At 57.7% G+C, this 19,486-nt stretch overlaps 48 non-coding genes across 48 annotated transcripts; all 48 read left to right on the forward strand.

Moving 5' to 3' along the window:
* The first annotated feature begins 62 nt into the window (after window positions 1–62).
* LOC131306017 (5S ribosomal RNA) lies at window positions 63–181 on the forward strand. The gene has a single exon (XR_009193570.1). It is a non-coding gene; the product is annotated as a 5S ribosomal RNA (ribosomal RNA).
* A 288-nt stretch (window positions 182–469) lies between these two features.
* Window positions 470–588, forward strand: LOC131305389 (5S ribosomal RNA). The gene has a single exon (XR_009192975.1). It is a non-coding gene; the product is annotated as a 5S ribosomal RNA (ribosomal RNA).
* A 288-nt stretch (window positions 589–876) lies between these two features.
* LOC131305390 (5S ribosomal RNA) lies at window positions 877–995 on the forward strand. The gene has a single exon (XR_009192976.1). It is a non-coding gene; the product is annotated as a 5S ribosomal RNA (ribosomal RNA).
* A 288-nt stretch (window positions 996–1,283) lies between these two features.
* On the forward strand, window positions 1,284–1,402 carry LOC131306029 (5S ribosomal RNA). Its single transcript, XR_009193583.1, has one exon. It is a non-coding gene; the product is annotated as a 5S ribosomal RNA (ribosomal RNA).
* A 288-nt stretch (window positions 1,403–1,690) lies between these two features.
* On the forward strand, window positions 1,691–1,809 carry LOC131306041 (5S ribosomal RNA). Its single transcript, XR_009193594.1, has one exon. It is a non-coding gene; the product is annotated as a 5S ribosomal RNA (ribosomal RNA).
* A 289-nt stretch (window positions 1,810–2,098) lies between these two features.
* LOC131306053 (5S ribosomal RNA) lies at window positions 2,099–2,217 on the forward strand. Its single transcript, XR_009193605.1, has one exon. It is a non-coding gene; the product is annotated as a 5S ribosomal RNA (ribosomal RNA).
* A 288-nt stretch (window positions 2,218–2,505) lies between these two features.
* Window positions 2,506–2,624, forward strand: LOC131306064 (5S ribosomal RNA). Its single transcript, XR_009193616.1, has one exon. It is a non-coding gene; the product is annotated as a 5S ribosomal RNA (ribosomal RNA).
* A 288-nt stretch (window positions 2,625–2,912) lies between these two features.
* Window positions 2,913–3,031, forward strand: LOC131306076 (5S ribosomal RNA). The gene has a single exon (XR_009193627.1). It is a non-coding gene; the product is annotated as a 5S ribosomal RNA (ribosomal RNA).
* Window positions 3,032–3,319: 288 nt separating this feature from the next.
* Window positions 3,320–3,438, forward strand: LOC131306087 (5S ribosomal RNA). The gene has a single exon (XR_009193639.1). It is a non-coding gene; the product is annotated as a 5S ribosomal RNA (ribosomal RNA).
* A 288-nt stretch (window positions 3,439–3,726) lies between these two features.
* On the forward strand, window positions 3,727–3,845 carry LOC131306099 (5S ribosomal RNA). Its single transcript, XR_009193650.1, has one exon. It is a non-coding gene; the product is annotated as a 5S ribosomal RNA (ribosomal RNA).
* A 288-nt stretch (window positions 3,846–4,133) lies between these two features.
* Window positions 4,134–4,252, forward strand: LOC131306112 (5S ribosomal RNA). The gene has a single exon (XR_009193662.1). It is a non-coding gene; the product is annotated as a 5S ribosomal RNA (ribosomal RNA).
* Window positions 4,253–4,541: 289 nt separating this feature from the next.
* LOC131306123 (5S ribosomal RNA) lies at window positions 4,542–4,660 on the forward strand. The gene has a single exon (XR_009193674.1). It is a non-coding gene; the product is annotated as a 5S ribosomal RNA (ribosomal RNA).
* A 288-nt stretch (window positions 4,661–4,948) lies between these two features.
* LOC131306135 (5S ribosomal RNA) lies at window positions 4,949–5,067 on the forward strand. The gene has a single exon (XR_009193686.1). It is a non-coding gene; the product is annotated as a 5S ribosomal RNA (ribosomal RNA).
* A 288-nt stretch (window positions 5,068–5,355) lies between these two features.
* On the forward strand, window positions 5,356–5,474 carry LOC131306147 (5S ribosomal RNA). The gene has a single exon (XR_009193697.1). It is a non-coding gene; the product is annotated as a 5S ribosomal RNA (ribosomal RNA).
* Window positions 5,475–5,763: 289 nt separating this feature from the next.
* LOC131306159 (5S ribosomal RNA) lies at window positions 5,764–5,882 on the forward strand. Its single transcript, XR_009193708.1, has one exon. It is a non-coding gene; the product is annotated as a 5S ribosomal RNA (ribosomal RNA).
* A 288-nt stretch (window positions 5,883–6,170) lies between these two features.
* LOC131306170 (5S ribosomal RNA) lies at window positions 6,171–6,289 on the forward strand. The gene has a single exon (XR_009193719.1). It is a non-coding gene; the product is annotated as a 5S ribosomal RNA (ribosomal RNA).
* A 288-nt stretch (window positions 6,290–6,577) lies between these two features.
* On the forward strand, window positions 6,578–6,696 carry LOC131306182 (5S ribosomal RNA). Its single transcript, XR_009193730.1, has one exon. It is a non-coding gene; the product is annotated as a 5S ribosomal RNA (ribosomal RNA).
* Window positions 6,697–6,984: 288 nt separating this feature from the next.
* Window positions 6,985–7,103, forward strand: LOC131306193 (5S ribosomal RNA). Its single transcript, XR_009193742.1, has one exon. It is a non-coding gene; the product is annotated as a 5S ribosomal RNA (ribosomal RNA).
* A 288-nt stretch (window positions 7,104–7,391) lies between these two features.
* Window positions 7,392–7,510, forward strand: LOC131306204 (5S ribosomal RNA). The gene has a single exon (XR_009193753.1). It is a non-coding gene; the product is annotated as a 5S ribosomal RNA (ribosomal RNA).
* A 288-nt stretch (window positions 7,511–7,798) lies between these two features.
* Window positions 7,799–7,917, forward strand: LOC131305391 (5S ribosomal RNA). The gene has a single exon (XR_009192977.1). It is a non-coding gene; the product is annotated as a 5S ribosomal RNA (ribosomal RNA).
* A 288-nt stretch (window positions 7,918–8,205) lies between these two features.
* LOC131306216 (5S ribosomal RNA) lies at window positions 8,206–8,324 on the forward strand. The gene has a single exon (XR_009193764.1). It is a non-coding gene; the product is annotated as a 5S ribosomal RNA (ribosomal RNA).
* A 288-nt stretch (window positions 8,325–8,612) lies between these two features.
* On the forward strand, window positions 8,613–8,731 carry LOC131305392 (5S ribosomal RNA). Its single transcript, XR_009192978.1, has one exon. It is a non-coding gene; the product is annotated as a 5S ribosomal RNA (ribosomal RNA).
* Window positions 8,732–9,019: 288 nt separating this feature from the next.
* Window positions 9,020–9,138, forward strand: LOC131306228 (5S ribosomal RNA). The gene has a single exon (XR_009193776.1). It is a non-coding gene; the product is annotated as a 5S ribosomal RNA (ribosomal RNA).
* Window positions 9,139–9,426: 288 nt separating this feature from the next.
* Window positions 9,427–9,545, forward strand: LOC131306241 (5S ribosomal RNA). Its single transcript, XR_009193787.1, has one exon. It is a non-coding gene; the product is annotated as a 5S ribosomal RNA (ribosomal RNA).
* A 288-nt stretch (window positions 9,546–9,833) lies between these two features.
* On the forward strand, window positions 9,834–9,952 carry LOC131306253 (5S ribosomal RNA). Its single transcript, XR_009193798.1, has one exon. It is a non-coding gene; the product is annotated as a 5S ribosomal RNA (ribosomal RNA).
* Window positions 9,953–10,240: 288 nt separating this feature from the next.
* On the forward strand, window positions 10,241–10,359 carry LOC131306265 (5S ribosomal RNA). Its single transcript, XR_009193809.1, has one exon. It is a non-coding gene; the product is annotated as a 5S ribosomal RNA (ribosomal RNA).
* Window positions 10,360–10,647: 288 nt separating this feature from the next.
* LOC131305393 (5S ribosomal RNA) lies at window positions 10,648–10,766 on the forward strand. The gene has a single exon (XR_009192979.1). It is a non-coding gene; the product is annotated as a 5S ribosomal RNA (ribosomal RNA).
* Window positions 10,767–11,054: 288 nt separating this feature from the next.
* On the forward strand, window positions 11,055–11,173 carry LOC131306276 (5S ribosomal RNA). Its single transcript, XR_009193820.1, has one exon. It is a non-coding gene; the product is annotated as a 5S ribosomal RNA (ribosomal RNA).
* A 288-nt stretch (window positions 11,174–11,461) lies between these two features.
* On the forward strand, window positions 11,462–11,580 carry LOC131305394 (5S ribosomal RNA). The gene has a single exon (XR_009192980.1). It is a non-coding gene; the product is annotated as a 5S ribosomal RNA (ribosomal RNA).
* Window positions 11,581–11,868: 288 nt separating this feature from the next.
* On the forward strand, window positions 11,869–11,987 carry LOC131304898 (5S ribosomal RNA). The gene has a single exon (XR_009192507.1). It is a non-coding gene; the product is annotated as a 5S ribosomal RNA (ribosomal RNA).
* A 288-nt stretch (window positions 11,988–12,275) lies between these two features.
* LOC131304910 (5S ribosomal RNA) lies at window positions 12,276–12,394 on the forward strand. Its single transcript, XR_009192518.1, has one exon. It is a non-coding gene; the product is annotated as a 5S ribosomal RNA (ribosomal RNA).
* Window positions 12,395–12,682: 288 nt separating this feature from the next.
* On the forward strand, window positions 12,683–12,801 carry LOC131304922 (5S ribosomal RNA). Its single transcript, XR_009192529.1, has one exon. It is a non-coding gene; the product is annotated as a 5S ribosomal RNA (ribosomal RNA).
* Window positions 12,802–13,089: 288 nt separating this feature from the next.
* Window positions 13,090–13,208, forward strand: LOC131305395 (5S ribosomal RNA). Its single transcript, XR_009192981.1, has one exon. It is a non-coding gene; the product is annotated as a 5S ribosomal RNA (ribosomal RNA).
* A 289-nt stretch (window positions 13,209–13,497) lies between these two features.
* Window positions 13,498–13,616, forward strand: LOC131304934 (5S ribosomal RNA). Its single transcript, XR_009192540.1, has one exon. It is a non-coding gene; the product is annotated as a 5S ribosomal RNA (ribosomal RNA).
* Window positions 13,617–13,904: 288 nt separating this feature from the next.
* Window positions 13,905–14,023, forward strand: LOC131304946 (5S ribosomal RNA). Its single transcript, XR_009192551.1, has one exon. It is a non-coding gene; the product is annotated as a 5S ribosomal RNA (ribosomal RNA).
* A 288-nt stretch (window positions 14,024–14,311) lies between these two features.
* LOC131304958 (5S ribosomal RNA) lies at window positions 14,312–14,430 on the forward strand. Its single transcript, XR_009192563.1, has one exon. It is a non-coding gene; the product is annotated as a 5S ribosomal RNA (ribosomal RNA).
* A 289-nt stretch (window positions 14,431–14,719) lies between these two features.
* On the forward strand, window positions 14,720–14,838 carry LOC131304969 (5S ribosomal RNA). The gene has a single exon (XR_009192574.1). It is a non-coding gene; the product is annotated as a 5S ribosomal RNA (ribosomal RNA).
* A 288-nt stretch (window positions 14,839–15,126) lies between these two features.
* On the forward strand, window positions 15,127–15,245 carry LOC131304980 (5S ribosomal RNA). Its single transcript, XR_009192585.1, has one exon. It is a non-coding gene; the product is annotated as a 5S ribosomal RNA (ribosomal RNA).
* A 288-nt stretch (window positions 15,246–15,533) lies between these two features.
* LOC131304991 (5S ribosomal RNA) lies at window positions 15,534–15,652 on the forward strand. Its single transcript, XR_009192596.1, has one exon. It is a non-coding gene; the product is annotated as a 5S ribosomal RNA (ribosomal RNA).
* A 288-nt stretch (window positions 15,653–15,940) lies between these two features.
* Window positions 15,941–16,059, forward strand: LOC131305002 (5S ribosomal RNA). The gene has a single exon (XR_009192607.1). It is a non-coding gene; the product is annotated as a 5S ribosomal RNA (ribosomal RNA).
* A 288-nt stretch (window positions 16,060–16,347) lies between these two features.
* On the forward strand, window positions 16,348–16,466 carry LOC131305014 (5S ribosomal RNA). The gene has a single exon (XR_009192618.1). It is a non-coding gene; the product is annotated as a 5S ribosomal RNA (ribosomal RNA).
* Window positions 16,467–16,754: 288 nt separating this feature from the next.
* On the forward strand, window positions 16,755–16,873 carry LOC131305396 (5S ribosomal RNA). The gene has a single exon (XR_009192982.1). It is a non-coding gene; the product is annotated as a 5S ribosomal RNA (ribosomal RNA).
* A 288-nt stretch (window positions 16,874–17,161) lies between these two features.
* LOC131305026 (5S ribosomal RNA) lies at window positions 17,162–17,280 on the forward strand. Its single transcript, XR_009192629.1, has one exon. It is a non-coding gene; the product is annotated as a 5S ribosomal RNA (ribosomal RNA).
* Window positions 17,281–17,568: 288 nt separating this feature from the next.
* LOC131305397 (5S ribosomal RNA) lies at window positions 17,569–17,687 on the forward strand. The gene has a single exon (XR_009192983.1). It is a non-coding gene; the product is annotated as a 5S ribosomal RNA (ribosomal RNA).
* A 288-nt stretch (window positions 17,688–17,975) lies between these two features.
* On the forward strand, window positions 17,976–18,094 carry LOC131305038 (5S ribosomal RNA). The gene has a single exon (XR_009192640.1). It is a non-coding gene; the product is annotated as a 5S ribosomal RNA (ribosomal RNA).
* Window positions 18,095–18,382: 288 nt separating this feature from the next.
* On the forward strand, window positions 18,383–18,501 carry LOC131305049 (5S ribosomal RNA). Its single transcript, XR_009192651.1, has one exon. It is a non-coding gene; the product is annotated as a 5S ribosomal RNA (ribosomal RNA).
* A 288-nt stretch (window positions 18,502–18,789) lies between these two features.
* Window positions 18,790–18,908, forward strand: LOC131305061 (5S ribosomal RNA). Its single transcript, XR_009192662.1, has one exon. It is a non-coding gene; the product is annotated as a 5S ribosomal RNA (ribosomal RNA).
* Window positions 18,909–19,196: 288 nt separating this feature from the next.
* Window positions 19,197–19,315, forward strand: LOC131305074 (5S ribosomal RNA). The gene has a single exon (XR_009192674.1). It is a non-coding gene; the product is annotated as a 5S ribosomal RNA (ribosomal RNA).
* The last annotated feature ends 171 nt before the right edge of the window (window positions 19,316–19,486 follow it).

Below are 19,486 nucleotides of genomic sequence, written 5' to 3' on the forward strand. Positions count from 1 at the left end.
AGGGAGCGGTGCCCGACGGGGCAGAAAAATGTACCAAAAGAATTGAAAGCGGAGTGCCTATCGGGTGCGATCATACCAGCACTAATGCACCGGATCCCATCAGAACTCCGCAGTTAAGCGTGCTTGGGCGAGAGTAGTACTAGGATGGGTGACCCCCTGGGAAGTCCTCGTGTTGCACCCCTTTTTTGTTTTTGTACGAAATCTCTTCCCCGCCCCCCGTTCCCTTCTTTCATCCGGTCGCCGCAACTTCGGCTCATGCCGTCCGTATCTTCCCGGAGAGTTTTCGCAGCGATTTTTCCAGCTTCGAGCCAAAATAGCCCCGTCAGCGGGCACGTTCGGCCGCAGCCATCCCTCCAACGGGATACGGGGTCCGGCCGGCGAGACGTGGCCAAGAAAGCCAGAGATAGAGGGAGCGGTGCCCGACGGGGCCGAAAAATGGACCAAAAGAATTGAAAGCGGAGTGCCTATCGGGTGCGATCATAACAGCACTAATGCACCGGATCCCATCAGAACTCCGCAGTTAAGCGTGCTTGGGCGAGAGTAGTACTAGGATGGGTGACCCCCTGGGAAGTCCTCGTGTTGCACCCCTTTTTCGTTTTTGTACGAAATCCCTTCCCCGCCCCCCGTTCCCTTCTTTCATCCGGTCGCCGCAACTTCGGCTCATGCCGTCCGTATCTTCCCGGAGAGTTTTCGCAGCGATTTTTCCAGCTTCGAGCCAAAATAGCCCCGTCAGCGGGCACGTTCGGCCGCAGCCATCCCTCCAACGGGATACGGGGTCCGGCCGGCGAGACGTGGCCAAGAAAGCCAGAGATAGAGGGAGCGGTGCCCGACGGGGCCGAAAAATGGACCAAAAGAATTGAAAGCGGAGTGCCTATCGGGTGCGATCATAACAGCACTAATGCACCGGATCCCATCAGAACTCCGCAGTTAAGCGTGCTTGGGCGAGAGTAGTACTAGGATGGGTGACCCCCTGGGAAGTCCTCGTGTTGCACCCCTTTTTCGTTTTTGTACGAAATCCCTTCCCCGCCCCCCGTTCCCTTCTTTCATCCGGTCGCCGCAACTTCGGCTCATGCCGTCCGTATCTTTCCGGAGAGTTTTCGCAGCGATTTTTCCAGCTTCGAGCCAAAATAGCCCCGTCAGCGGGCACGTTCGGCCGCAGCCATCCCTCCAACGGGATACGGGGTCCGGCCGGCGAGACGTGGCCAAGAAAGACAGAGATAGAGGGAGCGGTGCCCGACGGGGCAGAAAAATGTACCAAAAGAATTGAAAGCGGAGTGCCTATCGGGTGCGATCATACCAGCACTAATGCACCGGATCCCATCAGAACTCCGCAGTTAAGCGTGCTTGGGCGAGAGTAGTACTAGGATGGGTGACCCCCTGGGAAGTCCTCGTGTTGCACCCCTTTTTTGTTTTTGTACGAAATCTCTTCCCCGCCCCCCGTTCCCTTCTTTCATCCGGTCGCCGCAACTTCGGCTCATGCCGTCCGTATCTTCCCGGAGAGTTTTCGCAGCGATTTTTCCAGCTTCGAGCCAAAATAGCCCCGTCAGCGGGCACGTTCGGCCGCAGCCATCCCTCCAACGGGATACGGGGTCCGGCCGGCGAGACGTGGCCAAGAAAGACAGAGATAGAGGGAGCGGTGCCCGACGGGGCAGAAAAATGTACCAAAAGAATTGAAAGCGGAGTGCCTATCGGGTGCGATCATACCAGCACTAATGCACCGGATCCCATCAGAACTCCGCAGTTAAGCGTGCTTGGGCGAGAGTAGTACTAGGATGGGTGACCCCCTGGGAAGTCCTCGTGTTGCACCCCTTTTTCGTTTTTGTACGAAATCCCTTCCCCGCCCCCCGTTCCCTTCTTTCATCCGGTCGCCGCAACTTCGGCTCATTCCGTCCGTATCTTCCCGGAGAGTTTTCGCAGCGATTTTTCGAGCTGCGAGCCAAAATAGCCCCCTTCAGCGGGCACTCTCGGCCGTAGCCATCCCTCCAACGGGATACGGGGTCCGGCCGGCGAGACGTGGCCAAGAAAGCCAGAGATAGAGCGAGCAGTGCCCGACGGGGCAGAAAAATGGACCAAAAGAATTGAAAGCGGAGTGCCTATCGGGTGCGATCATACCAGCACTAATGCACCGGATCCCATCAGAACTCCGCAGTTAAGCGTGCTTGGGCGAGAGTAGTACTAGGATGGGTGACCCCCTGGGAAGTCCTCGTGTTGCACCCCTTTTTCGTTTTTGTACGAAATCCCTTCCCCGCCCCCCGTTCCCTTCTTTCATCCGGTCGCCGCAACTTCGGCTCATGCCGTCCGTATCTTTCCGGAGAGTTTTCGCAGCGATTTTTCCAGCTTCGAGCCAAAATAGCCCCGTCAGCGGGCACGTTCGGCCGCAGCCATCCCTCCAACGGGATACGGGGTCCGGCCGGCGAGACGTGGCCAAGAAAGACAGAGATAGAGGGAGCGGTGCCCGACGGGGCAGAAAAATGTACCAAAAGAATTGAAAGCGGAGTGCCTATCGGGTGCGATCATACCAGCACTAATGCACCGGATCCCATCAGAACTCCGCAGTTAAGCGTGCTTGGGCGAGAGTAGTACTAGGATGGGTGACCCCCTGGGAAGTCCTCGTGTTGCACCCCTTTTTTGTTTTTGTACGAAATCTCTTCCCCGCCCCCCGTTCCCTTCTTTCATCCGGTCGCCGCAACTTCGGCTCATGCCGTCCGTATCTTCCCGGAGAGTTTTCGCAGCGATTTTTCCAGCTTCGAGCCAAAATAGCCCCGTCAGCGGGCACGTTCGGCCGCAGCCATCCCTCCAACGGGATACGGGGTCCGGCCGGCGAGACGTGGCCAAGAAAGCCAGAGATAGAGCGAGCAGTGCCCGACGGGGCCGAAAAATGGACCAAAAGAATTGAAAGCGGAGTGCCTTTCGGGTGCGATCATACCAGCACTAATGCACCGGATCCCATCAGAACTCCGCAGTTAAGCGTGCTTGGGCGAGAGTAGTACTAGGATGGGTGACCCCCTGGGAAGTCCTCGTGTTGCACCCCTTTTTCGTTTTTGTACGAAATCCCTTCCCCGCCCCCCGTTCCCTTCTTTCATCCGGTCGCCGCAACTTCGGCTCATGCCGTCCGTATCTTCCCGGAGAGTTTTCGCAGCGATTTTTCCAGCTTCGAGCCAAAATAGCCCCGTCAGCGGGCACGTTCGGCCGCAGCCATCCCTCCAACGGAATACGGGGTCCGGCCGGCGAGACGTGGCCAAGAAAGACAGAGATAGAGGGAGCGGTGCCCGACGGGGCAGAAAAATGTACCAAAAGAATTGAAAGCGGAGTGCCTATCGGGTGCGATCATACCAGCACTAATGCACCGGATCCCATCAGAACTCCGCAGTTAAGCGTGCTTGGGCGAGAGTAGTACTAGGATGGGTGACCCCCTGGGAAGTCCTCGTGTTGCACCCCTTTTTCGTTTTTGTACGAAATCCCTTCCCCGCCCCCCGTTCCCTTCTTTCATCCGGTCGCCGCAACTTCGGCTCATGCCGTCCGTATCTTTCCGGAGAGTTTTCGCAGCGATTTTTCCAGCTTCGAGCCAAAATAGCCCCGTCAGCGGGCACGTTCGGCCGCAGCCATCCCTCCAACGGGATACGGGGTCCGGCCGGCGAGACGTGGCCAAGAAAGACAGAGATAGAGGGAGCGGTGCCCGACGGGGCAGAAAAATGTACCAAAAGAATTGAAAGCGGAGTGCCTATCGGGTGCGATCATACCAGCACTAATGCACCGGATCCCATCAGAACTCCGCAGTTAAGCGTGCTTGGGCGAGAGTAGTACTAGGATGGGTGACCCCCTGGGAAGTCCTCGTGTTGCACCCCTTTTTTGTTTTTGTACGAAATCTCTTCCCCGCCCCCCGTTCCCTTCTTTCATCCGGTCGCCGCAACTTTGGCTCATGCCGTCCGTATCTTCCCGGAGAGTTTTCGCAGCGATTTTTCCAGCTTCGAGCCAAAATAGCCCCGTCAGCGGGCACGTTCGGCCGCAGCCATCCCTCCAACGGGATACGGGGTCCGGCCGGCGAGACGTGGCCAAGAAAGACAGAGATAGAGGGAGCGGTGCCCGACGGGGCAGAAAAATGTACCAAAAGAATTGAAAGCGGAGTGCCTATCGGGTGCGATCATACCAGCACTAATGCACCGGATCCCATCAGAACTCCGCAGTTAAGCGTGCTTGGGCGAGAGTAGTACTAGGATGGGTGACCCCCTGGGAAGTCCTCGTGTTGCACCCCTTTTTCGTTTTTGTACGAAATCCCTTCCCCGCCCCCCGTTCCCTTCTTTCATCCGGTCGCCGCAACTTCGGCTCATTCCGTCCGTATCTTCCCGGAGAGTTTTCGCAGCGATTTTTCGAGCTGCGAGCCAAAATAGCCCCCTTCAGCGGGCACTCTCGGCCGTAGCCATCCCTCCAACGGGATACGGGGTCCGGCCGGCGAGACGTGGCCAAGAAAGCCAGAGATAGAGCGAGCAGTGCCCGACGGGGCAGAAAAATGGACCAAAAGAATTGAAAGCGGAGTGCCTATCGGGTGCGATCATACCAGCACTAATGCACCGGATCCCATCAGAACTCCGCAGTTAAGCGTGCTTGGGCGAGAGTAGTACTAGGATGGGTGACCCCCTGGGAAGTCCTCGTGTTGCACCCCTTTTTCGTTTTTGTACGAAATCCCTTCCCCGCCCCCCGTTCCCTTCTTTCATCCGGTCGCCGCAACTTCGGCTCATGCCGTCCGTATCTTTCCGGAGAGTTTTCGCAGCGATTTTTCCAGCTTCGAGCCAAAATAGCCCCGTCAGCGGGCACGTTCGGCCGCAGCCATCCCTCCAACGGGATACGGGGTCCGGCCGGCGAGACGTGGCCAAGAAAGACAGAGATAGAGGGAGCGGTGCCCGACGGGGCAGAAAAATGTACCAAAAGAATTGAAAGCGGAGTGCCTATCGGGTGCGATCATACCAGCACTAATGCACCGGATCCCATCAGAACTCCGCAGTTAAGCGTGCTTGGGCGAGAGTAGTACTAGGATGGGTGACCCCCTGGGAAGTCCTCGTGTTGCACCCCTTTTTTGTTTTTGTACGAAATCTCTTCCCCGCCCCCCGTTCCCTTCTTTCATCCGGTCGCCGCAACTTCGGCTCATGCCGTCCGTATCTTCCCGGAGAGTTTTCGCAGCGATTTTTCCAGCTTCGAGCCAAAATAGCCCCGTCAGCGGGCACGTTCGGCCGCAGCCATCCCTCCAACGGGATACGGGGTCCGGCCGGCGAGACGTGGCCAAGAAAGACAGAGATAGAGGGAGCGGTGCCCGACGGGGCAGAAAAATGTACCAAAAGAATTGAAAGCGGAGTGCCTATCGGGTGCGATCATACCAGCACTAATGCACCGGATCCCATCAGAACTCCGCAGTTAAGCGTGCTTGGGCGAGAGTAGTACTAGGATGGGTGACCCCCTGGGAAGTCCTCGTGTTGCACCCCTTTTTCGTTTTTGTACGAAATCCCTTCCCCGCCCCCCGTTCCCTTCTTTCATCCGGTCGCCGCAACTTCGGCTCATTCCGTCCGTATCTTCCCGGAGAGTTTTCGCAGCGATTTTTCGAGCTGCGAGCCAAAATAGCCCCCTTCAGCGGGCACTCTCGGCCGTAGCCATCCCTCCAACGGGATACGGGGTCCGGCCGGCGAGACGTGGCCAAGAAAGCCAGAGATAGAGCGAGCAGTGCCCGACGGGGCAGAAAAATGGACCAAAAGAATTGAAAGCGGAGTGCCTATCGGGTGCGATCATACCAGCACTAATGCACCGGATCCCATCAGAACTCCGCAGTTAAGCGTGCTTGGGCGAGAGTAGTACTAGGATGGGTGACCCCCTGGGAAGTCCTCGTGTTGCACCCCTTTTTCGTTTTTGTACGAAATCCCTTCCCCGCCCCCCGTTCCCTTCTTTCATCCGGTCGCCGCAACTTCGGCTCATGCCGTCCGTATCTTTCCGGAGAGTTTTCGCAGCGATTTTTCCAGCTTCGAGCCAAAATAGCCCCGTCAGCGGGCACGTTCGGCCGCAGCCATCCCTCCAACGGGATACGGGGTCCGGCCGGCGAGACGTGGCCAAGAAAGACAGAGATAGAGGGAGCGGTGCCCGACGGGGCAGAAAAATGTACCAAAAGAATTGAAAGCGGAGTGCCTATCGGGTGCGATCATACCAGCACTAATGCACCGGATCCCATCAGAACTCCGCAGTTAAGCGTGCTTGGGCGAGAGTAGTACTAGGATGGGTGACCCCCTGGGAAGTCCTCGTGTTGCACCCCTTTTTTGTTTTTGTACGAAATCTCTTCCCCGCCCCCCGTTCCCTTCTTTCATCCGGTCGCCGCAACTTCGGCTCATGCCGTCCGTATCTTCCCGGAGAGTTTTCGCAGCGATTTTTCCAGCTTCGAGCCAAAATAGCCCCGTCAGCGGGCACGTTCGGCCGCAGCCATCCCTCCAACGGGATACGGGGTCCGGCCGGCGAGACGTGGCCAAGAAAGCCAGAGATAGAGCGAGCAGTGCCCGACGGGGCCGAAAAATGGACCAAAAGAATTGAAAGCGGAGTGCCTTTCGGGTGCGATCATACCAGCACTAATGCACCGGATCCCATCAGAACTCCGCAGTTAAGCGTGCTTGGGCGAGAGTAGTACTAGGATGGGTGACCCCCTGGGAAGTCCTCGTGTTGCACCCCTTTTTCGTTTTTGTACGAAATCCCTTCCCCGCCCCCCGTTCCCTTCTTTCATCCGGTCGCCGCAACTTCGGCTCATGCCGTCCGTATCTTCCCGGAGAGTTTTCGCAGCGATTTTTCCAGCTTCGAGCCAAAATAGCCCCGTCAGCGGGCACGTTCGGCCGCAGCCATCCCTCCAACGGGATACGGGGTCCGGCCGGCGAGACGTGGCCAAGAAAGACAGAGATAGAGGGAGCGGTGCCCGACGGGGCAGAAAAATGTACCAAAAGAATTGAAAGCGGAGTGCCTATCGGGTGCGATCATACCAGCACTAATGCACCGGATCCCATCAGAACTCCGCAGTTAAGCGTGCTTGGGCGAGAGTAGTACTAGGATGGGTGACCCCCTGGGAAGTCCTCGTGTTGCACCCCTTTTTCGTTTTTGTACGAAATCCCTTCCCCGCCCCCCGTTCCCTTCTTTCATCCGGTCGCCGCAACTTCGGCTCATGCCGTCCGTATCTTTCCGGAGAGTTTTCGCAGCGATTTTTCCAGCTTCGAGCCAAAATAGCCCCGTCAGCGGGCACGTTCGGCCGCAGCCATCCCTCCAACGGGATACGGGGTCCGGCCGGCGAGACGTGGCCAAGAAAGACAGAGATAGAGGGAGCGGTGCCCGACGGGGCAGAAAAATGTACCAAAAGAATTGAAAGCGGAGTGCCTATCGGGTGCGATCATACCAGCACTAATGCACCGGATCCCATCAGAACTCCGCAGTTAAGCGTGCTTGGGCGAGAGTAGTACTAGGATGGGTGACCCCCTGGGAAGTCCTCGTGTTGCACCCCTTTTTCGTTTTTGTACGAAATCTCTTCCCCGCCCCCCGTTCCCTTCTTTCATCCGGTCGCCGCAACTTCGGCTCATGCCGTCCGTATCTTCCCGGAGAGTTTTCGCAGCGATTTTTCCAGCTTCGAGCCAAAATAGCCCCGTCAGCGGGCACGTTCGGCCGCAGCCATCCCTCCAACGGGATACGGGGTCCGGCCGGCGAGACGTGGCCAAGAAAGCCAGAGATAGAGGGAGCGGTGCCCGACGGGGCCGAAAAATGGACCAAAAGAATTGAAAGCGGAGTGCCTATCGGGTGCGATCATAACAGCACTAATGCACCGGATCCCATCAGAACTCCGCAGTTAAGCGTGCTTGGGCGAGAGTAGTACTAGGATGGGTGACCCCCTGGGAAGTCCTCGTGTTGCACCCCTTTTTCGTTTTTGTACGAAATCCCTTCCCCGCCCCCCGTTCCCTTCTTTCATCCGGTCGCCGCAACTTCGGCTCATGCCGTCCGTATCTTCCCGGAGAGTTTTCGCAGCGATTTTTCCAGCTTCGAGCCAAAATAGCCCCGTCAGCGGGCACGTTCGGCCGCAGCCATCCCTCCAACGGGATACGGGGTCCGGCCGGCGAGACGTGGGCAAGAAAGCCAGAGATAGAGGGAGCGGTGCCCGACGGGGCCGAAAAATGGACCAAAAGAATTGAAAGCGGAGTGCCTATCGGGTGCGATCATACCAGCACTAATGCACCGGATCCCATCAGAACTCCGCAGTTAAGCGTGCTTGGGCGAGAGTAGTACTAGGATGGGTGACCCCCTGGGAAGTCCTCGTGTTGCACCCCTTTTTCGTTTTTGTACGAAATCTCTTCCCCGCCCCCCGTTCCCTTCTTTCATCCGGTCGCCGCAACTTCGGCTCATGCCGTCCGTATCTTCCCGGAGAGTTTTCGCAGCGATTTTTCCAGCTTCGAGCCAAAATAGCCCCGTCAGCGGGCACGTTCGGCCGCAGCCATCCCTCCAACGGGATACGGGGTCCGGCCGGCGAGACGTGGCCAAGAAAGCCAGAGATAGAGGGAGCGGTGCCCGACGGGGCAGAAAAATGGACCAAAAGAATTGAAAGCGGAGTGCCTATCGGGTGCGATCATAACAGCACTAATGCACCGGATCCCATCAGAACTCCGCAGTTAAGCGTGCTTGGGCGAGAGTAGTACTAGGATGGGTGACCCCCTGGGAAGTCCTCGTGTTGCACCCCTTTTTCGTTTTTGTACGAAATCCCTTCCCCGCCCCCCGTTCCCTTCTTTCATCCGGTCGCCGCAACTTCGGCTCATGCCGTCCGTATCTTCCCGGAGAGTTTTCGCAGCGATTTTTCCAGCTTCGAGCCAAAATAGCCCCGTCAGCGGGCACGTTCGGCCGCAGCCATCCCTCCAACGGGATACGGGGTCCGGCCGGCGAGACGTGGCCAAGAAAGCCAGAGATAGAGCGAGCAGTGCCCGACGGGGCCGAAAAATGGACCAAAAGAATTGAAAGCGGAGTGCCTTTCGGGTGCGATCATACCAGCACTAATGCACCGGATCCCATCAGAACTCCGCAGTTAAGCGTGCTTGGGCGAGAGTAGTACTAGGATGGGTGACCCCCTGGGAAGTCCTCGTGTTGCACCCCTTTTTCGTTTTTGTACGAAATCCCTTCCCCGCCCCCCGTTCCCTTCTTTCATCCGGTCGCCGCAACTTCGGCTCATGCCGTCCGTATCTTCCCGGAGAGTTTTCGCAGCGATTTTTCCAGCTTCGAGCCAAAATAGCCCCGTCAGCGGGCACGTTCGGCCGCAGCCATCCCTCCAACGGGATACGGGGTCCGGCCGGCGAGACGTGGCCAAGAAAGACAGAGATAGAGGGAGCGGTGCCCGACGGGGCAGAAAAATGTACCAAAAGAATTGAAAGCGGAGTGCCTATCGGGTGCGATCATACCAGCACTAATGCACCGGATCCCATCAGAACTCCGCAGTTAAGCGTGCTTGGGCGAGAGTAGTACTAGGATGGGTGACCCCCTGGGAAGTCCTCGTGTTGCACCCCTTTTTCGTTTTTGTACGAAATCCCTTCCCCGCCCCCCGTTCCCTTCTTTCATCCGGTCGCCGCAACTTCGGCTCATGCCGTCCGTATCTTCCCGGAGAGTTTTCGCAGCGATTTTTCCAGCTTCGAGCCAAAATAGCCCCGTCAGCGGGCACGTTCGGCCGCAGCCATCCCTCCAACGGGATACGGGGTCCGGCCGGCGAGACGTGGCCAAGAAAGACAGAGATAGAGGGAGCGGTGCCCGACGGGGCAGAAAAATGTACCAAAAGAATTGAAAGCGGAGTGCCTATCGGGTGCGATCATACCAGCACTAATGCACCGGATCCCATCAGAACTCCGCAGTTAAGCGTGCTTGGGCGAGAGTAGTACTAGGATGGGTGACCCCCTGGGAAGTCCTCGTGTTGCACCCCTTTTTCGTTTTTGTACGAAATCCCTTCCCCGCCCCCCGTTCCCTTCTTTCATCCGGTCGCCGCAACTTCGGCTCATGCCGTCCGTATCTTTCCGGAGAGTTTTCGCAGCGATTTTTCCAGCTTCGAGCCAAAATAGCCCCGTCAGCGGGCACGTTCGGCCGCAGCCATCCCTCCAACGGGATACGGGGTCCGGCCGGCGAGACGTGGCCAAGAAAGACAGAGATAGAGGGAGCGGTGCCCGACGGGGCAGAAAAATGTACCAAAAGAATTGAAAGCGGAGTGCCTATCGGGTGCGATCATACCAGCACTAATGCACCGGATCCCATCAGAACTCCGCAGTTAAGCGTGCTTGGGCGAGAGTAGTACTAGGATGGGTGACCCCCTGGGAAGTCCTCGTGTTGCACCCCTTTTTCGTTTTTGTACGAAATCTCTTCCCCGCCCCCCGTTCCCTTCTTTCATCCGGTCGCCGCAACTTCGGCTCATGCCGTCCGTATCTTCCCGGAGAGTTTTCGCAGCGATTTTTCCAGCTTCGAGCCAAAATAGCCCCGTCAGCGGGCACGTTCGGCCGCAGCCATCCCTCCAACTGGATACGGGGTCCGGCCGGCGAGACGTGGCCAAGAAAGCCAGAGATAGAGGGAGCGGTGCCCGACGGGGCCGAAAAATGGACCAAAAGAATTGAAAGCGGAGTGCCTATCGGGTGCGATCATAACAGCACTAATGCACCGGATCCCATCAGAACTCCGCAGTTAAGCGTGCTTGGGCGAGAGTAGTACTAGGATGGGTGACCCCCTGGGAAGTCCTCGTGTTGCACCCCTTTTTCGTTTTTGTACGAAATCCCTTCCCCGCCCCCCGTTCCCTTCTTTCATCCGGTCGCCGCAACTTCGGCTCATGCCGTCCGTATCTTCCCGGAGAGTTTTCGCAGCGATTTTTCCAGCTTCGAGCCAAAATAGCCCCGTCAGCGGGCACGTTCGGCCGCAGCCATCCCTCCAACGGGATACGGGGTCCGGCCGGCGAGACGTGGGCAAGAAAGCCAGAGATAGAGGGAGCGGTGCCCGACGGGGCCGAAAAATGGACCAAAAGAATTGAAAGCGGAGTGCCTATCGGGTGCGATCATACCAGCACTAATGCACCGGATCCCATCAGAACTCCGCAGTTAAGCGTGCTTGGGCGAGAGTAGTACTAGGATGGGTGACCCCCTGGGAAGTCCTCGTGTTGCACCCCTTTTTCGTTTTTGTACGAAATCTCTTCCCCGCCCCCCGTTCCCTTCTTTCATCCGGTCGCCGCAACTTCGGCTCATGCCGTCCGTATCTTCCCGGAGAGTTTTCGCAGCGATTTTTCCAGCTTCGAGCCAAAATAGCCCCGTCAGCGGGCACGTTCGGCCGCAGCCATCCCTCCAACGGGATACGGGGTCCGGCCGGCGAGACGTGGCCAAGAAAGCCAGAGATAGAGGGAGCGGTGCCCGACGGGGCAGAAAAATGGACCAAAAGAATTGAAAGCGGAGTGCCTATCGGGTGCGATCATAACAGCACTAATGCACCGGATCCCATCAGAACTCCGCAGTTAAGCGTGCTTGGGCGAGAGTAGTACTAGGATGGGTGACCCCCTGGGAAGTCCTCGTGTTGCACCCCTTTTTCGTTTTTGTACGAAATCCCTTCCCCGCCCCCCGTTCCCTTCTTTCATCCGGTCGCCGCAACTTCGGCTCATGCCGTCCGTATCTTCCCGGAGAGTTTTCGCAGCGATTTTTCCAGCTTCGAGCCAAAATAGCCCCGTCAGCGGGCACGTTCGGCCGCAGCCATCCCTCCAACGGGATACGGGGTCCGGCCGGCGAGACGTGGCCAAGAAAGACAGAGATAGAGCGAGCGGTGCCCGACGGGGCCGAAAAATGGACCAAAAGAATTGAAAGCGGAGTGCCTATCGGGTGCGATCATACCAGCACTAATGCACCGGATCCCATCAGAACTCCGCAGTTAAGCGTGCTTGGGCGAGAGTAGTACTAGGATGGGTGACCCCCTGGGAAGTCCTCGTGTTGCACCCCTTTTTCGTTTTTGTACGAAATCCCTTCCCCGCCCCCCGTTCCCTTCTTTCATCCGGTCGCCGCAACTTCGGCTCATGCCGTCCGTATCTTTCCGGAGAGTTTTCGCAGCGATTTTTCCAGCTTCGAGCCAAAATAGCCCCGTCAGCGGGCACGTTCGGCCGCAGCCATCCCTCCAACGGGATACGGGGTCCGGCCGGCGAGACGTGGCCAAGAAAGACAGAGATAGAGGGAGCGGTGCCCGACGGGGCCGAAAAATGTACCAAAAGAATTGAAAGCGGAGTGCCTATCGGGTGCGATCATACCAGCACTAATGCACCGGATCCCATCAGAACTCCGCAGTTAAGCGTGCTTGGGCGAGAGTAGTACTAGGATGGGTGACCCCCTGGGAAGTCCTCGTGTTGCACCCCTTTTTCGTTTTTGTACGAAATCCCTTCCCCGCCCCCCGTTCCCTTCTTTCATCCGGTCGCCGCAACTTCGGCTCATGCCGTCCGTATCTTTCCGGAGAGTTTTCGCAGCGATTTTTCCAGCTTCGAGCCAAAATAGCCCCGTCAGCGGGCACGTTCGGCCGCAGCCATCCCTCCAACGGGATACGGGGTCCGGCCGGCGAGACGTGGCCAAGAAAGCCAGAGATAGAGGGAGCGGTGCCCGACGGGGCCGAAAAATGGACAAAAAGAATTGAAAGCGGAGTGCCTATCGGGTGCGATCATACCAGCACTAATGCACCGGATCCCATCAGAACTCCGCAGTTAAGCGTGCTTGGGCGAGAGTAGTACTAGGATGGGTGACCCCCTGGGAAGTCCTCGTGTTGCACCCCTTTTTTGTTTTTGTACGAAATCCCTTCCCCGCCCCCCGTTCCCTTCTTTCATCCGGTCGCCGCAACTTCGGCTCATGCCGTCCGTATCTTCCCGGAGAGTTTTCGCAGCGATTTTTCCAGCTTCGAGCCAAAATAGCCCCGTCAGCGGGCACGTTCGGCCGCAGCCATCCCTCCAACGGGATACGGGGTCCGGCCGGCGAGACGTGGCCAAGAAAGCCAGAGATAGAGGGAGCGGTGCCCGACGGGGCCGAAAAATGGACCAAAAGAATTGAAAGCGGAGTGCCTATCGGGTGCGATCATAACAGCACTAATGCACCGGATCCCATCAGAACTCCGCAGTTAAGCGTGCTTGGGCGAGAGTAGTACTAGGATGGGTGACCCCCTGGGAAGTCCTCGTGTTGCACCCCTTTTTCGTTTTTGTACGAAATCCCTTCCCCGCCCCCCGTTCCCTTCTTTCATCCGGTCGCCGCAACTTCGGCTCATGCCGTCCGTATCTTCCCGGAGAGTTTTCGCAGCGATTTTTCGAGCTGCGAGCCAAAATAGCCCCCTTCAGCGGGCACTCTCGGCCGCAGCCATCCCTCCAACGGGATACGGGGTCCGGCCGGCGAGACGTGGCCAAGAAAGCCAGAGATAGAGCGAGCAGTGCCCGACGGGGCAGAAAAATGGACCAAAAGAATTGAAAGCGGAGTGCCTATCGGGTGCGATCATACCAGCACTAATGCACCGGATCCCATCAGAACTCCGCAGTTAAGCGTGCTTGGGCGAGAGTAGTACTAGGATGGGTGACCCCCTGGGAAGTCCTCGTGTTGCACCCCTTTTTCGTTTTTGTACGAAATCCCTTCCCCGCCCCCCGTTCCCTTCTTTCATCCGGTCGCCGCAACTTCGGCTCATGCCGTCCGTATCTTTCCGGAGAGTTTTCGCAGCGATTTTTCCAGCTTCGAGCCAAAATAGCCCCGTCAGCGGGCACGTTCGGCCGCAGCCATCCCTCCAACGGGATACGGGGTCCGGCCGGCGAGACGTGGCCAAGAAAGACAGAGATAGAGGGAGCGGTGCCCGACGGGGCAGAAAAATGTACCAAAAGAATTGAAAGCGGAGTGCCTATCGGGTGCGATCATACCAGCACTAATGCACCGGATCCCATCAGAACTCCGCAGTTAAGCGTGCTTGGGCGAGAGTAGTACTAGGATGGGTGACCCCCTGGGAAGTCCTCGTGTTGCACCCCTTTTTTGTTTTTGTACGAAATCTCTTCCCCGCCCCCCGTTCCCTTCTTTCATCCGGTCGCCGCAACTTCGGCTCATGCCGTCCGTATCTTCCCGGAGAGTTTTCGCAGCGATTTTTCCAGCTTCGAGCCAAAATAGCCCCGTCAGCGGGCACGTTCGGCCGCAGCCATCCCTCCAACGGGATACGGGGTCCGGCCGGCGAGACGTGGCCAAGAAAGACAGAGATAGAGGGAGCGGTGCCCGACGGGGCAGAAAAATGTACCAAAAGAATTGAAAGCGGAGTGCCTATCGGGTGCGATCATACCAGCACTAATGCACCGGATCCCATCAGAACTCCGCAGTTAAGCGTGCTTGGGCGAGAGTAGTACTAGGATGGGTGACCCCCTGGGAAGTCCTCGTGTTGCACCCCTTTTTCGTTTTTGTACGAAATCCCTTCCCCGCCCCCCGTTCCCTTCTTTCATCCGGTCGCCGCAACTTCGGCTCATTCCGTCCGTATCTTCCCGGAGAGTTTTCGCAGCGATTTTTCGAGCTGCGAGCCAAAATAGCCCCCTTCAGCGGGCACTCTCGGCCGTAGCCATCCCTCCAACGGGATACGGGGTCCGGCCGGCGAGACGTGGCCAAGAAAGCCAGAGATAGAGCGAGCAGTGCCCGACGGGGCAGAAAAATGGACCAAAAGAATTGAAAGCGGAGTGCCTATCGGGTGCGATCATACCAGCACTAATGCACCGGATCCCATCAGAACTCCGCAGTTAAGCGTGCTTGGGCGAGAGTAGTACTAGGATGGGTGACCCCCTGGGAAGTCCTCGTGTTGCACCCCTTTTTCGTTTTTGTACGAAATCCCTTCCCCGCCCCCCGTTCCCTTCTTTCATCCGGTCGCCGCAACTTCGGCTCATGCCGTCCGTATCTTTCCGGAGAGTTTTCGCAGCGATTTTTCCAGCTTCGAGCCAAAATAGCCCCGTCAGCGGGCACGTTCGGCCGCAGCCATCCCTCCAACGGGATACGGGGTCCGGCCGGCGAGACGTGGCCAAGAAAGACAGAGATAGAGGGAGCGGTGCCCGACGGGGCAGAAAAATGTACCAAAAGAATTGAAAGCGGAGTGCCTATCGGGTGCGATCATACCAGCACTAATGCACCGGATCCCATCAGAACTCCGCAGTTAAGCGTGCTTGGGCGAGAGTAGTACTAGGATGGGTGACCCCCTGGGAAGTCCTCGTGTTGCACCCCTTTTTTGTTTTTGTACGAAATCTCTTCCCCGCCCCCCGTTCCCTTCTTTCATCCGGTCGCCGCAACTTCGGCTCATGCCGTCCGTATCTTCCCGGAGAGTTTTCGCAGCGATTTTTCCAGCTTCGAGCCAAAATAGCCCCGTCAGCGGGCACGTTCGGCCGCAGCCATCCCTCCAACGGGATACGGGGTCCGGCCGGCGAGACGTGGCCAAGAAAGCCAGAGATAGAGCGAGCAGTGCCCGACGGGGCCGAAAAATGGACCAAAAGAATTGAAAGCGGAGTGCCTTTCGGGTGCGATCATACCAGCACTAATGCACCGGATCCCATCAGAACTCCGCAGTTAAGCGTGCTTGGGCGAGAGTAGTACTAGGATGGGTGACCCCCTGGGAAGTCCTCGTGTTGCACCCCTTTTTCGTTTTTGTACGAAATCCCTTCCCCGCCCCCCGTTCCCTTCTTTCATCCGGTCGCCGCAACTTCGGCTCATGCCGTCCGTATCTTCCCGGAGAGTTTTCGCAGCGATTTTTCCAGCTTCGAGCCAAAATAGCCCCGTCAGCGGGCACGTTCGGCCGCAGCCATCCCTCCAACGGGATACGGGGTCCGGCCGGCGAGACGTGGCCAAGAAAGACAGAGATAGAGGGAGCGGTGCCCGACGGGGCAGAAAAATGTACCAAAAGAATTGAAAGCGGAGTGCCTATCGGGTGCGATCATACCAGCACTAATGCACCGGATCCCATCAGAACTCCGCAGTTAAGCGTGCTTGGGCGAGAGTAGTACTAGGATGGGTGACCCCCTGGGAAGTCCTCGTGTTGCACCCCTTTTTCGTTTTTGTACGAAATCCCTTCCCCGCCCCCCGTTCCCTTCTTTCATCCGGTCGCCGCAACTTCGGCTCATGCCGTCCGTATCTTTCCGGAGAGTTTTCGCAGCGATTTTTCCAGCTTCGAGCCAAAATAGCCCCGTCAGCGGGCACGTTCGGCCGCAGCCATCCCTCCAACGGGATACGGGGTCCGGCCGGCGAGACGTGGCCAAGAAAGACAGAGATAGAGGGAGCGGTGCCCGACGGGGCAGAAAAATGTACCAAAAGAATTGAAAGCGGAGTGCCTATCGGGTGCGATCATACCAGCACTAATGCACCGGATCCCATCAGAACTCCGCAGTTAAGCGTGCTTGGGCGAGAGTAGTACTAGGATGGGTGACCCCCTGGGAAGTCCTCGTGTTGCACCCCTTTTTCGTTTTTGTACGAAATCTCTTCCCCGCCCCCCGTTCCCTTCTTTCATCCGGTCGCCGCAACTTCGGCTCATGCCGTCCGTATCTTCCCGGAGAGTTTTCGCAGCGATTTTTCCAGCTTCGAGCCAAAATAGCCCCGTCAGCGGGCACGTTCGGCCGCAGCCATCCCTCCAACGGGATACGGGGTCCGGCCGGCGAGACGTGGCCAAGAAAGCCAGAGATAGAGGGAGCGGTGCCCGACGGGGCCGAAAAATGGACCAAAAGAATTGAAAGCGGAGTGCCTATCGGGTGCGATCATAACAGCACTAATGCACCGGATCCCATCAGAACTCCGCAGTTAAGCGTGCTTGGGCGAGAGTAGTACTAGGATGGGTGACCCCCTGGGAAGTCCTCGTGTTGCACCCCTTTTTCGTTTTTGTACGAAATCCCTTCCCCGCCCCCCGTTCCCTTCTTTCATCCGGTCGCCGCAACTTCGGCTCATGCCGTCCGTATCTTCCCGGAGAGTTTTCGCAGCGATTTTTCCAGCTTCGAGCCAAAATAGCCCCGTCAGCGGGCACGTTCGGCCGCAGCCATCCCTCCAACGGGATACGGGGTCCGGCCGGCGAGACGTGGGCAAGAAAGCCAGAGATAGAGGGAGCGGTGCCCGACGGGGCCGAAAAATGGACCAAAAGAATTGAAAGCGGAGTGCCTATCGGGTGCGATCATACCAGCACTAATGCACCGGATCCCATCAGAACTCCGCAGTTAAGCGTGCTTGGGCGAGAGTAGTACTAGGATGGGTGACCCCCTGGGAAGTCCTCGTGTTGCACCCCTTTTTCGTTTTTGTACGAAATCTCTTCCCCGCCCCCCGTTCCCTTCTTTCATCCGGTCGCCGCAACTTCGGCTCATGCCGTCCGTATCTTCCCGGAGAGTTTTCGCAGCGATTTTTCCAGCTTCGAGCCAAAATAGCCCCGTCAGCGGGCACGTTCGGCCGCAGCCATCCCTCCAACGGGATACGGGGTCCGGCCGGCGAGACGTGGCCAAGAAAGCCAGAGATAGAGGGAGCGGTGCCCGACGGGGCAGAAAAATGGACCAAAAGAATTGAAAGCGGAGTGCCTATCGGGTGCGATCATAACAGCACTAATGCACCGGATCCCATCAGAACTCCGCAGTTAAGCGTGCTTGGGCGAGAGTAGTACTAGGATGGGTGACCCCCTGGGAAGTCCTCGTGTTGCACCCCTTTTTCGTTTTTGTACGAAATCCCTTCCCCGCCCCCCGTTCCCTTCTTTCATCCGGTCGCCGCAACTTCGGCTCATGCCGTCCGTATCTTCCCGGAGAGTTTTCGCAGCGATTTTTCCAGCTTCGAGCCAAAATAGCCCCGTCAGCGGGCACGTTCGGCCGCAGCCATCCCTCCAACGGGATACGGGGTCCGGCCGGCGAGACGTGGCCAAGAAAGCCAGAGATAGAGCGAGCAGTGCCCGACGGGGCCGAAAAATGGACCAAAAGAATTGAAAGCGGAGTGCCTTTCGGGTGCGATCATACCAGCACTAATGCACCGGATCCCATCAGAACTCCGCAGTTAAGCGTGCTTGGGCGAGAGTAGTACTAGGATGGGTGACCCCCTGGGAAGTCCTCGTGTTGCACCCCTTTTTCGTTTTTGTACGAAATCCCTTCCCCGCCCCCCGTTCCCTTCTTTCATCCGGTCGCCGCAACTTCGGCTCATGCCGTCCGTATCTTCCCGGAGAGTTTTCGCAGCGATTTTTCCAGCTTCGAGCCAAAATAGCCCCGTCAGCGGGCACGTTCGGCCGCAGCCATCCCTCCAACGGGATACGGGGTCCGGCCGGCGAGACGTGGCCAAGAAAGACAGAGATAGAGGGAGCGGTGCCCGACGGGGCAGAAAAATGTACCAAAAGAATTGAAAGCGGAGTGCCTATCGGGTGCGATCATACCAGCACTAATGCACCGGATCCCATCAGAACTCCGCAGTTAAGCGTGCTTGGGCGAGAGTAGTACTAGGATGGGTGACCCCCTGGGAAGTCCTCGTGTTGCACCCCTTTTTCGTTTTTGTACGAAATCCCTTCCCCGCCCCCCGTTCCCTTCTTTCATCCGGTCGCCGCAACTTCGGCTCATGCCGTCCGTATCTTCCCGGAGAGTTTTCGCAGCGATTTTTCCAGCTTCGAGCCAAAATAGCCCCGTCAGCGGGCACGTTCGGCCGCAGCCATCCCTCCAACGGGATACGGGGTCCGGCCGGCGAGACGTGGCCAAGAAAGACAGAGATAGAGGGAGCGGTGCCCGACGGGGCAGAAAAATGTACCAAAAGAATTGAAAGCGGAGTGCCTATCGGGTGCGATCATACCAGCACTAATGCACCGGATCCCATCAGAACTCCGCAGTTAAGCGTGCTTGGGCGAGAGTAGTACTAGGATGGGTGACCCCCTGGGAAGTCCTCGTGTTGCACCCCTTTTTCGTTTTTGTACGAAATCCCTTCCCCGCCCCCCGTTCCCTTCTTTCATCCGGTCGCCGCAACTTCGGCTCATGCCGTCCGTATCTTTCCGGAGAGTTTTCGCAGCGATTTTTCCAGCTTCGAGCCAAAATAGCCCCGTCAGCGGGCACGTTCGGCCGCAGCCATCCCTCCAACGGGATACGGGGTCCGGCCGGCGAGACGTGGCCAAGAAAGACAGAGATAGAGGGAGCGGTGCCCGACGGGGCAGAAAAATGTACCAAAAGAATTGAAAGCGGAGTGCCTATCGGGTGCGATCATACCAGCACTAATGCACCGGATCCCATCAGAACTCCGCAGTTAAGCGTGCTTGGGCGAGAGTAGTACTAGGATGGGTGACCCCCTGGGAAGTCCTCGTGTTGCACCCCTTTTTCGTTTTTGTACGAAATCTCTTCCCCGCCCCCCGTTCCCTTCTTTCATCCGGTCGCCGCAACTTCGGCTCATGCCGTCCGTATCTTCCCGGAGAGTTTTCGCAGCGATTTTTCCAGCTTCGAGCCAAAATAGCCCCGTCAGCGGGCACGTTCGGCCGCAGCCATCCC

The sequence above is a fragment of the Rhododendron vialii genome, chromosome 10a (assembly GCF_030253575.1).
Source record: "Rhododendron vialii isolate Sample 1 chromosome 10a, ASM3025357v1".
Lineage (NCBI taxonomy): Eukaryota > Viridiplantae > Streptophyta > Magnoliopsida > Ericales > Ericaceae > Rhododendron > Rhododendron vialii.